Source organism: Erpetoichthys calabaricus, chromosome 5 (assembly GCF_900747795.2).
Source record: "Erpetoichthys calabaricus chromosome 5, fErpCal1.3, whole genome shotgun sequence".
Classification (NCBI taxonomy): domain Eukaryota; kingdom Metazoa; phylum Chordata; class Cladistia; order Polypteriformes; family Polypteridae; genus Erpetoichthys; species Erpetoichthys calabaricus.
This window is the reverse complement of record NC_041398.2, coordinates 108,585,146-108,596,477: the sequence shown is the minus strand read 5'-3', so window position 1 is coordinate 108,596,477 and position 11,332 is coordinate 108,585,146.

The following is an 11,332-nucleotide window of genomic DNA, read 5'->3' as shown; positions in this document are numbered from 1 at the left end:
GAATGATAATGATAATTAAATGCATATACAGAATATCAGGGTTACACTAAAATGAAGCTATGAGAAAACCATGTTAACATAATGAGTTTTTAGCAGTTTTTTAAAGTGCTCCACCGTATTACCCTGGCAAATTTCGGTAAGCTATTCCAGATTTTAGGTGCATAACAGCAGAAGGCTGCCTCACCACTTGTTTTAAGTGTTTAGTTCTTGGAATTATAAGCAGATACTCATTTAAAGATCTAAGGTTACGACTTGGAGTGTAAGGTGAAAGGCATTCCGAAATATAGGATGGAGCGAGATTATATAAAAGTATTTTAAAGTCAGATCTTAAACCAAGGCCTCAAGGTTCCATTGGTGTCATGATTTAACTCAATGTTTCTTATTTGCAATGTTCTTGTTTTATTTTGCAACATCTTTTACTCCATTTTTGGTCCTCAAGTTTGATTTTTTTTGGCTTCCTGCATTTCTAGGTGAGTGGATTCTGAGATTGTGACCTGTGATTATGGGATGGAATAAAAGAATGACTTTGAGTTCAGTTCCTTATTCAATCTGCGGATACCAAAACCCTTTTAAGAAAAAAGAAATCAACCTTGCTAACTCTCATCTTGTGTATTACTTCCAGTTTTGACCTTTTTGGCTCTTTTAACTTTGATTCCTGGTACTCACTTTGGGCTTTGGTTTCATTATGTTATGAACCTTGTATTTGTTCTGTTTTGTTTTCTTATGCACATTTTGCTGATGTGCTCCAAAGCTTATCTTTCAGTGCACTAACAGAACTAGGGCCTGGAAACCCAAAATAAGCATTATGCCAAACTTAAGAAGCAGACTTTCAGCCTGCACAGACCTTGAAGGCAGACAGGTTATGACCTTGCGAGGGAGAAGAACTGTAGAACCCCTGGCCATAGATGGCAAAAAAAAAATCCTTTATAATTAAAGAGTTTATTAACAAAAATGCAAAACCACAAACTTCAGTGATCAGGAAAAGTAAACAAACAGGTTGGAAACCAGGCTGAAGAATCAAAAACCAGATAGTCAAAAAGACATCATATATTTGAAAAGAAATACAAAAAGACGAGACAAAGAATAGATGTAAAAAGTAATGTCACCGGTCTGGCCCTGGGGTGGTCCTACTGCTACTGCGTCAAGAGGCCCTGGACCCATAGGCTCAACATAAACTAAAAAATGCATTTAACATGAAAACCAGAATGCACTAATTCTCAATAAAGTGTCATTGGGAATATGGAACAAACTATAGAGTACAGGGAAAGTGGAAATGTTTCCAAAGGTATCTGGATGAGATCTTGGACAACTTATTTATTAACTAGCTAAACAAGCTTCATGGACTAAATGATTATAACTCATTTGTCAAAATTATTATGTTCTATGCTCTCATGTAATATACATCTCCTGAAGTTATATACTGTATATAGAGAAGCATTGGCTAGCAAAGAAATGTCTGTAGATTTCAAAAATATTTTGGATGAGGCAGTTAATGTATTCAAGTTTATAACTTATCTCTGCAGTCTCACGTCTTTTGGGTTGAGAGGTTATCTTGTAAGGTTTCCTTTGTACAAGAAGGTATACTGGATTTCTTAGCTCTTTTGAATTATGTGTGAAATTATTATTTTTTTTTAATTGTGACATACTTTGAACTACTGAAGCATTTCACCATTTTGATTGGGTAGTTAAATTGTCCTTACCTTTAGGATATTTTGGCCACCTAAACTAAACGAGTTCTGTTCATCATGGAAAAGAAGCGTTTTTTAAGTACAATATGTTAAATAAACAAAAAATAGGGCCACGCCAATCACCCATTCACATTATGACTTGTTTAGAAAATCATTTAGCTTTTCCTGATATAAAAACAACTGTAGCTACAGTATGGGTCTCTTCCAGGATGCAAACATCTAGATTCTTTGAACTAAAAATCCCTTTATGATTGTAAATATTGACTCATTACGAAGATCATTTAGCACAGAGAAGCTGAAAAATCATCTTGTGACAGTATTTTAAATTTTATTTTATTCATAGATATGTTTCAGAAATGAAGCTAAGGTTTTTATACCTTTTCAGACAACCTATATTTGTGAAACTGGGTTTTCTGTAGGTGATATTCCAGAAAATAAAGTACAAGAACACTTAATGATGATCCAAATCTCTAGCTATAACTTTCTTCCCTTCAGCATTTGGTTATCTTCCCAAATCTCTAGTACTTTTGTTAGTTGAATGTAAACAATTTAAAAATCGTATTATTTGAAAGATTTTTAATTAAAATTAAAGTATTTATTATGCTTATGGGGAATACCATTTTGGTATGGTGGATTGAATAATCTTCCTTTCGTTTTCATACCATACAAGTTATGACAGCCTACTGTTTTCAGTTTTTAGTGAAAAATATTCCAGGATGGCAAAAATAAACCAATATATTTCCCACAGTTAAGCAAGCCATCAAGCACCTGGTAGCACAGACATAAGGAAAGTATGCATAAGACTAAAAACAGAAAACATTTATTTTCAAAAGGTGTGATCTGCTCTGAAGCTTAGTCTTGTTGGGGATGACTAGTCATCTTTTGAAAAACTTGTCCAGCAAATTCAATATTTTTCTATTCGGTTACCTAAAAAACATATAATTACTCTTTTATATTGTTAATGTAGAAACACTTCCTCAGAAACATGGCACATCCCAGGAATTATGGACATGTCCTGCTCTGACAGACTTGGAGAATTAAACCTGTTTAGGTTTGAGCGGAGGGGGGACCGAATCCAGGTCTTCAAAATTCTTGAAGGCATTGATAAAGTAGATCCTGCAGAATTCTTTCAACTTAAGGCTGAGTCCTATACTTGAAGACACCAGTGAACATTAAGCGGAAGTGCAATGAGTTGTGGGACTCTGGAACAAACTACTGGGCCATGTAGCTGACACTTTTAAAACCTTTAAGAAGTGTCTGGATGAGATATTATGAAGGCTTAACTATTAGCTAAACAAACAAGCCTGATGGACTGAATAGTCTCCTCTCGTTTGTCAAATTTTTTATGTTCTTTTTTTTCATATATGGCATACAGTTACAAAGTACAGTTTACTACCAGACAAGGTGTTCTATTGGTTAGCACTACTGCTTCACAGATTCTGAATACTGGATTCAAATCCAGTCCCAAATGCTGATTCTCCATTATCTGTGTTCTCTGATTTCCTCCCCACATTCTAATGATCTGGATGATAGGTAGGCGATTGGCTAGTGGCAGGTATGCCTGAAGAAATTAATGATAACCTTTCTGTCTGTCAGTGTGGCTAAGAAATATAGGCAGTTCATTTTTAATTAAATCTCATTCTTACTTTTTCTATAGGCAATATAGTTCATTGAAACTCACTATGGATATGCCCATGGACACAGTGTATTTAAGAAAAATAACAAATCTCAGTCTTCACCAGCTAAACTTGATATAAATATGAAAATAAATGAAATAGGTCTTTCACTCTTAAGCAGGGCCAGCTTTGGGATGGTACAGATATCATGCTTGAGGGCTCCAAAGTGAGTTTTTTTTATTACTCATTAACATGCAGGTCCTGCTTCCTGTCCAGACCATGATTCCTTGCCTGTCCTGCCCTGGATGTGATCAAATTGCTAATTTGGGAAGTGAGAAAGAATCTCACAATTAGAAGTCAGTGGGTGCAACTTTTTCTTAGATCGCAGGAAGTCACTACTATGCAATCTTTTGCTTTATTCAGCTGTATTTGTGACCTGGGAAGAAGAGAGCCTGGATTCACAGTTCATGTTGCAAAATTGGTTACCCATTACATTTAAACTGTAAACAAATAAGAGAAGAAAAAGAAAGTGAAATTACTTAATTTACCAAAGCTGAGTTTCTTACACTTAACTAAATCTGGTCTTGTCTTTATATTATTACATTGTACATATTACTTTTCCCTATGAATGGTGCACATTCGAAGTCTAACCATTGTTTTTTTAATGGAAATGAATTAGCTATGTATATATTATATTGTTATGTATTTTTCATTTATATATTTTGAGATTTATTACTTAATCCAAGCCAAATTCCACAATTCCACAAGCACTTTTTCACTTATCAATTAACTGTTATTTATTAAAAACTAGCAAAATACCCGCGCTTCGCAGCGGAGAAGTAGTGTGTTAAAGAGGTTATGTAAACATATATATACATAAACATATATACATATATATATATATACATATACACATCCACATATATATATACATATATCAACATATATATACACATACAGACACATATATACATATACATATTTGTATATCTACATATATATACACATATATACATATACTTATTTGTATATCTACATATATATACACATATATACATATACATATTTGTATATCTACATATATATACACATATATACATATACATACATATCTATCTACATACATACACATATATCTATCTATCTATATATATATATATACACATACATACATATCTATCTATCTATCTATCTATCTATCTATCTATCTATCTATCTATCTATCTATCTATCTATCTATCTATCTATATATATATATATATATATATATATATATATATATATATATATATATATAGCTGATTACCCAGTGGATTCGCTCACTGAGTGCAAGAGAAAAAAATAAAATGTATGTATAAAATAAGTTTGATTGCCAAATTTATTTTTCCACAAATAAAGGGCACTTACAATAACATAGAAATCAATATAAACAACATTAACATCATTATCATATGAGAATATGAAGTAATATATAAGAAGCACATTGCATATAAATATAAATTATTAAACAGTAAAATGTTCTTCTATAATACGCTACCGTGGCTATTCGTTTGTCTGTCCAGGATTTTAAATCACCTGTAGCTCGCAAACCGTTTCACCTATTGACTTGAAATTTGGTACACATATACTACGTCACGTCTACTATTCGCTTTCCCACACATATGAACAAATATATATATATATATATATATATATATATATACACATACATATACACACACATACACATATATACATATACATACATAGTGCGTTGCAACACGGGCTGCGATTGTTACATGGGAGGGAGAGGACAAATCACAGCTTCCCGCTTTCTAATCGGTCTTGTGATTGCTGCTTTGACGGATGCCCAGATCCCACAGTATTTCCCCTTAGGAGAGGCGTTAGGCAAGTGTAATTGAATAGCGGTGCTGCAAGTTATTGCTCTTTTTATCTTTATTTTATTTTATTGTAGAGTCAACTCACAGCTGCGCGCACCAGTGCGTGCGTGGCGGATGCGTACGGCTGACGTTTTCATTGTCTACCACCTCCGCTAATCATTCTTGAGGCAGATTGAAGACTTAAGTGCCAGCTTAACTGAAAAATTAAAGAAAACATACTAAGTTTAAAAAAAAAATCAGTTTTAACGGGAAAAGATGCCGACGAAAGAAGAGAAGCAGCGGGACGCTAGGGTGAAGAGCTGCTCATTAAGCAGCAAGGTCATCAACCTCTGAGCAAACGAATGGTAAACGTACAGAGAAAGAGGATAAATACTATGAATGGTCATGTCAAGTATATTCACTCCACGTTATCGTGCAGTGCGCTGTTACTGGTATTTTGATAAAAGAATCTGAATAACATATAAGAAGCGTATAAATTATTAAACAGTAAAACATTAACATTTAAGAAGTAAAGATACATTGAGTACTACTGTAGTGCTTTCGGGTATAGTACATTTTTTGTTTGCCCATTACATGCATAAATGTATACATTTTTTGGTGTACCTACCCAAGAACACGCGACATGACCCGGCAGTTAAAAATTTATCGCTCCAGCAATTTTAACTCTGTTACAAAGTCATCTAATATGGTATTGCAAACGGCAGCGGGAGCGTTTCTATAAACTCAATTTAAACTTACTGTTTACACCGTGCTTTGAAGATGCATAGTATGCGACACGTGTTTCACCGTAATTGTGGGCTCATTAGGAGTACACAGTCACTGCACTCCCTTACTGGAATCGATCCTCGGACGTAGAGGCGAAGCCCCTAACGTTGTGCCACGGCGTGTGGTTCGTTCATTTGACAGCATGTAGATCGGGGTAATTACATTGCAGGCATTCGTAGTCTGATTCACAATCTGATTGTATGGGTGGTTACCTACCAGGTAACGCTTGTGGTTGGTGAGCAAGTCGGCTAACTTTTGCCACGGTGCCCTCTTTCAGTTGCGAGAAGCAGATCATACAATGGTTGAAATAGTTTAATATATATAGCAAAATCACCGCGCTTCGCAGGGGCGAATATGGTATTGCAAACGGCAGCGTTTCTATAAACTTAATTTGAAGTTACGGTTTATACCGTGCTTTGTTTCATATTCTTTTCCTACTTTATCAATTGTGTAATGTGTTTTTTGAACAGGTTTGATTCATGGAAGTGATCACTCCTGCTGCGTTCAGTCACTTCACGTGAGCCGCTCTCTTGTGTGATGTTGCGATGTCCACGGGTTTATTTAATGTTAGCTAAGACCCGGCAGTTAAAAGTTTCTCGCTACAGCAATTTTAACTCTGTTACAAAGTGATGCAAACTGTTGTTTATACCTCGTGTCTTCTCATTAAACTTGTATCTCGCGAATATGGCATTGCAAACGGCAGCGGGAGCGTTTCTATAAAGTTAATTTAAGGTTAGGTTTATACCGTGCTTTTTTATACCTCGTGTCTTCTCATTAAACTTGTATCTCGCGAATATGGTATTGCAAACGGCAGCGGGAGCGTTTCTATAAAGTAAATTTAGACTTACGGTTTACACCGTGCTTTTTTATACCTCGTGTCTTATGAAGATGCTTGTATGCGTCACTCACTCGCTTCTTATTGTTTCACTGCCTTGTCAATTGTGTAATGAGTGTTTTCTTCAGCGCTCTTTGGGGCTTCTCCTTCTTTTCTACGTACTGAGTTCACAGTCAGTTCACGTGATTACGTGGGAGGCGTGATGACGCGACACGCAACTCAGTCTCCTACGGCCATCTTGCTGCCTTCCATTACAGTATATGGACAAAAAAGAGGTTCCAGTTATGACCATTACGCGTATAATTTTGAAATGAAACCTGCCTAACTTTTGTAAGTAAGCTGTAAGGAATGAGCCTGCCAAATTTCAGCCTTCCACCTACACGGGAAGTTGGAGAATTAGTGATGAGTCAGTCAGTGAGTGAGTGAGTCAGTCAGTCAGTCAGTGAGGGCTTTGCCTTTTATTATTATAGATAAGTACAGCACAGCACTGGATTACCGAAGGAAATGAAGATTGGGATTGTTCAAATAGTAGGTCATCGGAAATAAAGTAGAGACATGGAAACATCTGATAGAGAATAAAAATATGTGGTATCTAATGAAATTATTAATAAAGTCATTTGTAAAATAGCAATGGGTTTCTGTGTAGATACAGTAGATCATTTTAAAGCTTACTTGACATGTACCTTTTTTCTTTGGTTTTCAGAAATTTGACATTGTGCTGTACTTGAGATCAGATACTAGCATCCTTGCATCAGTCATGGCCAGCACTAAAACTGGTCTTAACAATTACTTGTCACCCCTTTTGCCCCATTTGGGCACAAGAGGTCAGCCAATGATCACCATGCATTTGAAGCATTTCTCTAATCCCAACTCCTCATGCACTAAGTAGTTTTTGCCATTATTGTACATGAATTACATACCCCAAAAATAAATGGTTATTACCCTGCTTATGTAATAAAGGAGCTGCAAATGGCTGAAGAGTAGTGAGTACAACACATTAAATTTTTAAAAGAAAGTAATTTTTTCGATGAATAACTGGATTTGACAGTACTTAACCAAGACATTTTATGATGCACAACCCTGCAATCCATTTTCTTTTCTGCCCCAATCTGTCCACTATCATTCTACCAAGTTTAGATGTCATACCACAGCATTGCAGTTATACTATTTGGCATAAGGTGTTCCCCTGTTTGGAAACATTGTGTTCTTTTTTGGGAACATTTAGTCTCTTGCACCTAAAGAACCTCTTGAAACAAGTATTGCGGTAGTAGTTTTTTTTTTTTTAGAAAAAATGTATGGACACACACACACAAACTATATATCACTCTGAAGTAACAAGTAAACAAACTGTAACTATGCATGTATAATATGCATATTATATTATGATATAATATGATAATATAATATGTACTCATCCAAACCTTTACTTTCAAAATTATTTTTCATGCCAGTCCTTGAAATAATTTCTATTTTCCACTAGAAAGAGAGAGAGAGACCTTACATTTTGTACATTAGATTTGGGTTTTTGTCCTGCAATTCATCCATTTTTTCCTGCCTTCTATTGCAGTTGCCCCACAGAAGTTCAGTGTGTTTTTTATTTATTTATTTAGTTTTCTTCTTGTTGTTGCTTTTGTCTTGCATTTCACATGTGGAGTAAACTAAGTACATACAGTACATTTTCATACTAGCTTCTTCCAATGCTGGGTTATGGAAGTGGGGCTTTACTTTCAGCCCTGAATTCAGAGCGATTCATATAGACACATACACCTAAAGCAGTGTTTTTCAGCCACTTTTGAGTCACAGGTGTCAGTCAATGGGTTGCAAGCACATGAGAATTGTTCACTTTATAATCCATCACACTTCTACCACTGCCACTGACATCGAAGGGTTCAACAGAGTTGTATGAGATTTTTTATATAATTTCTAATCGTGCTTGCTTTATAATCCCTCCATAACATCCACACCCCTCAAGGTTGAACATTGACTTTTATTTCCATTTTTGTAATCACACTCATTTCTGACTTCCAGAGGGGTGAAGATCGGGCGTGAGCATGATCTAAAAGGGATGCAAATCAACAAGCTACTAGCTGAAGCGCCTTTTTTTCTCTCTTGTGCTCACGACACAGCAATGTGAGCAAAATGATACAGTGACATATGATTGAAAGGGGAGGTCCTCATATGAAACTTTGGGAGGCACAAGTACATGGGTAGCAGTACAAAAGTAACAAGAGTAACAGTATCCACAGGTACACTAGGAAACAATTCCTGTACTCTGAGTAGAAACAGAAGGATCTCTGCTCAGTGAGGGAGACATGGTGGCACAGTGCTAGTGCTGCTACCTTGCAATAAGGAGACCAGGGTTTGTATCCTGGGTCCTCCTTTCATGGAGTTTGCATGTTCTCCCCGTGTCTGCGTGGGTTTCATCCTGGTGCTCTCATTTCCTCCCTCAGTCAAAAGACATTCAGGTTAGGTGAATTGGCAATTCTAAATTGGACCCTAGTGAGTGGTTCAGGTGTGTGTGTCTTCTCCCTGTGCTGGACTGGCACCCGGTCCAGAGTTTGTTGCTGCCTTGCACCTTATGCTACCTGGATTTTGCTCAGGTTTTCCCTGCAACCCTGTTCAGAAACAAGCGGATTAGTAAATGACTGATTGACTCCTCAGTAAACTGTCATAGGGAGAATGTGCAGCAGACAGCCTCTGGGTATGGTAATTGAACTCACGATACTTGAACTGTAAGACTGCATGCTGCAACGCTTCAAAGTCACATTAAAAGCAGTACTTACAAATCAAGTGTAGCATCCTTCATCAAACACGTCACTCTCACTAGGGTAAAAATTGTGATCAATATTTGACTCAAGATTTTTGCATAATTATGCGTAAAAATGACCTGTTACCGAAGGCATTTATTTCCTGTCTTTTAGGCACTGCTATGATATCATTAAAATTGGCTGAAACTCAGCCATTCAATGGTAATGAGCCTTTTGCTGTATGTGGCTTGAAATAGGTGCACTCTTCGATAAAAACAAATTCACTCAGTTGTGATGCGCTGCTCCCTTCAGGATATACATGTGCAAATCGCATATTTTAATAATGAAAGAGAAGAGACAACGTGGAAACTTATGATTTATTTGAAAGAAGACACCCTTGGGTATATATAAAAAAACATTATTGCTTTTGATAGACTTCTGGGTTTACTGCAACGTACACAAACAACTTTGAAATAGGGCTGCACCTCTTGCATAAGTGGCTACACATACTGTATCTGAAGTTGAATGATATATTCGAATATTTGAATTGATAAAATATGATGACACTATAGTTTCAATACTGAAAAATGAACTTATATTAAGTTACACAATAAATTAAAGAAACAACATAGCATTCCTTTATACTTCATCAGGCACTATTTTATTTTCACAGTGTAACCAGTTACATATACAACTACAATCAAACAAACAAACAAAGAGTCAAGTACAATACACTAATTAGGTGTACAGACACAGACACAATTACACAGAACAGTTAAAGACTGTAGTATGTAAAACTTAATGAAAGGAGCAAGAGCATGTGAGCCTAACCTGAAATATTGCAGCTTTGGTGTAATAAAAAGTAAAACATATAATAGAAAACATTACTGTAGATAATACAATTGCATATACAGTACTCATTAAAGTTTTTTGTTGTGGTATTTTCTCTCTTCATTCAATAATTTCTTCTTATAAAATGTTTTTTAACCATTTTTGCTTTCTATTATATTCAGCATCTCATTTCCTTCTTAGTAAACAGTATAATTAAGAATACCTTTTTGGTGCAAGATTTCAAAGTTTCAAACATCTTTGAATAGGAAATTTATGGGAAATGTAAAAAACTAGAAATACAGTATATAGATAAAAGGATATGCAAAATTATAAACTTATCAAAGAAGGAAATGGTTTATCGCAAGGATAATTAAAAAAGCAAATTTGAAAATTCATAAAGAAACATGCAGCATGCTGGAAGTCATGTATCTGGTATTTTTTTAGTTATACAGAACATCTAGTCAATAATTTCAAAATACATCTGAAAACTGATGAGACTGATCTGCATTTTGAAGGATGCTGTTAATACCAGATCAAGCACAAGGCAATTTAACAGATTCTATACACAGAAACACAATTAGTGCATCACATTTTCACAGTGATTCTTACACTTATTTGTAACTAACAAATTTAAATTTATGTAGTCTGGATATGCGCAATTTAAACCTCTGTTACAAAATAAAAATAAAGCAATGTCTATGAAGTTATGTGGTAAATACTTATTTATGGATGTAAGAAATACATTTCAAGTAACTTTGAATACAAAAACATGTTACACACAATGAAACGTAAAATGTAAAAATACGATATACGACAGTAAAAATGAATTTAGATTTCACATTTGCTTCTTAAATGCTTAAATTGTAAATGTTCCTCCAATTCTGTAAACATTTGCATCATGTTTAAACAAAAGATGGATGTAAAATTAACAACATGTTTCAGTATATTTTGAGATTATCATTGGCTACAT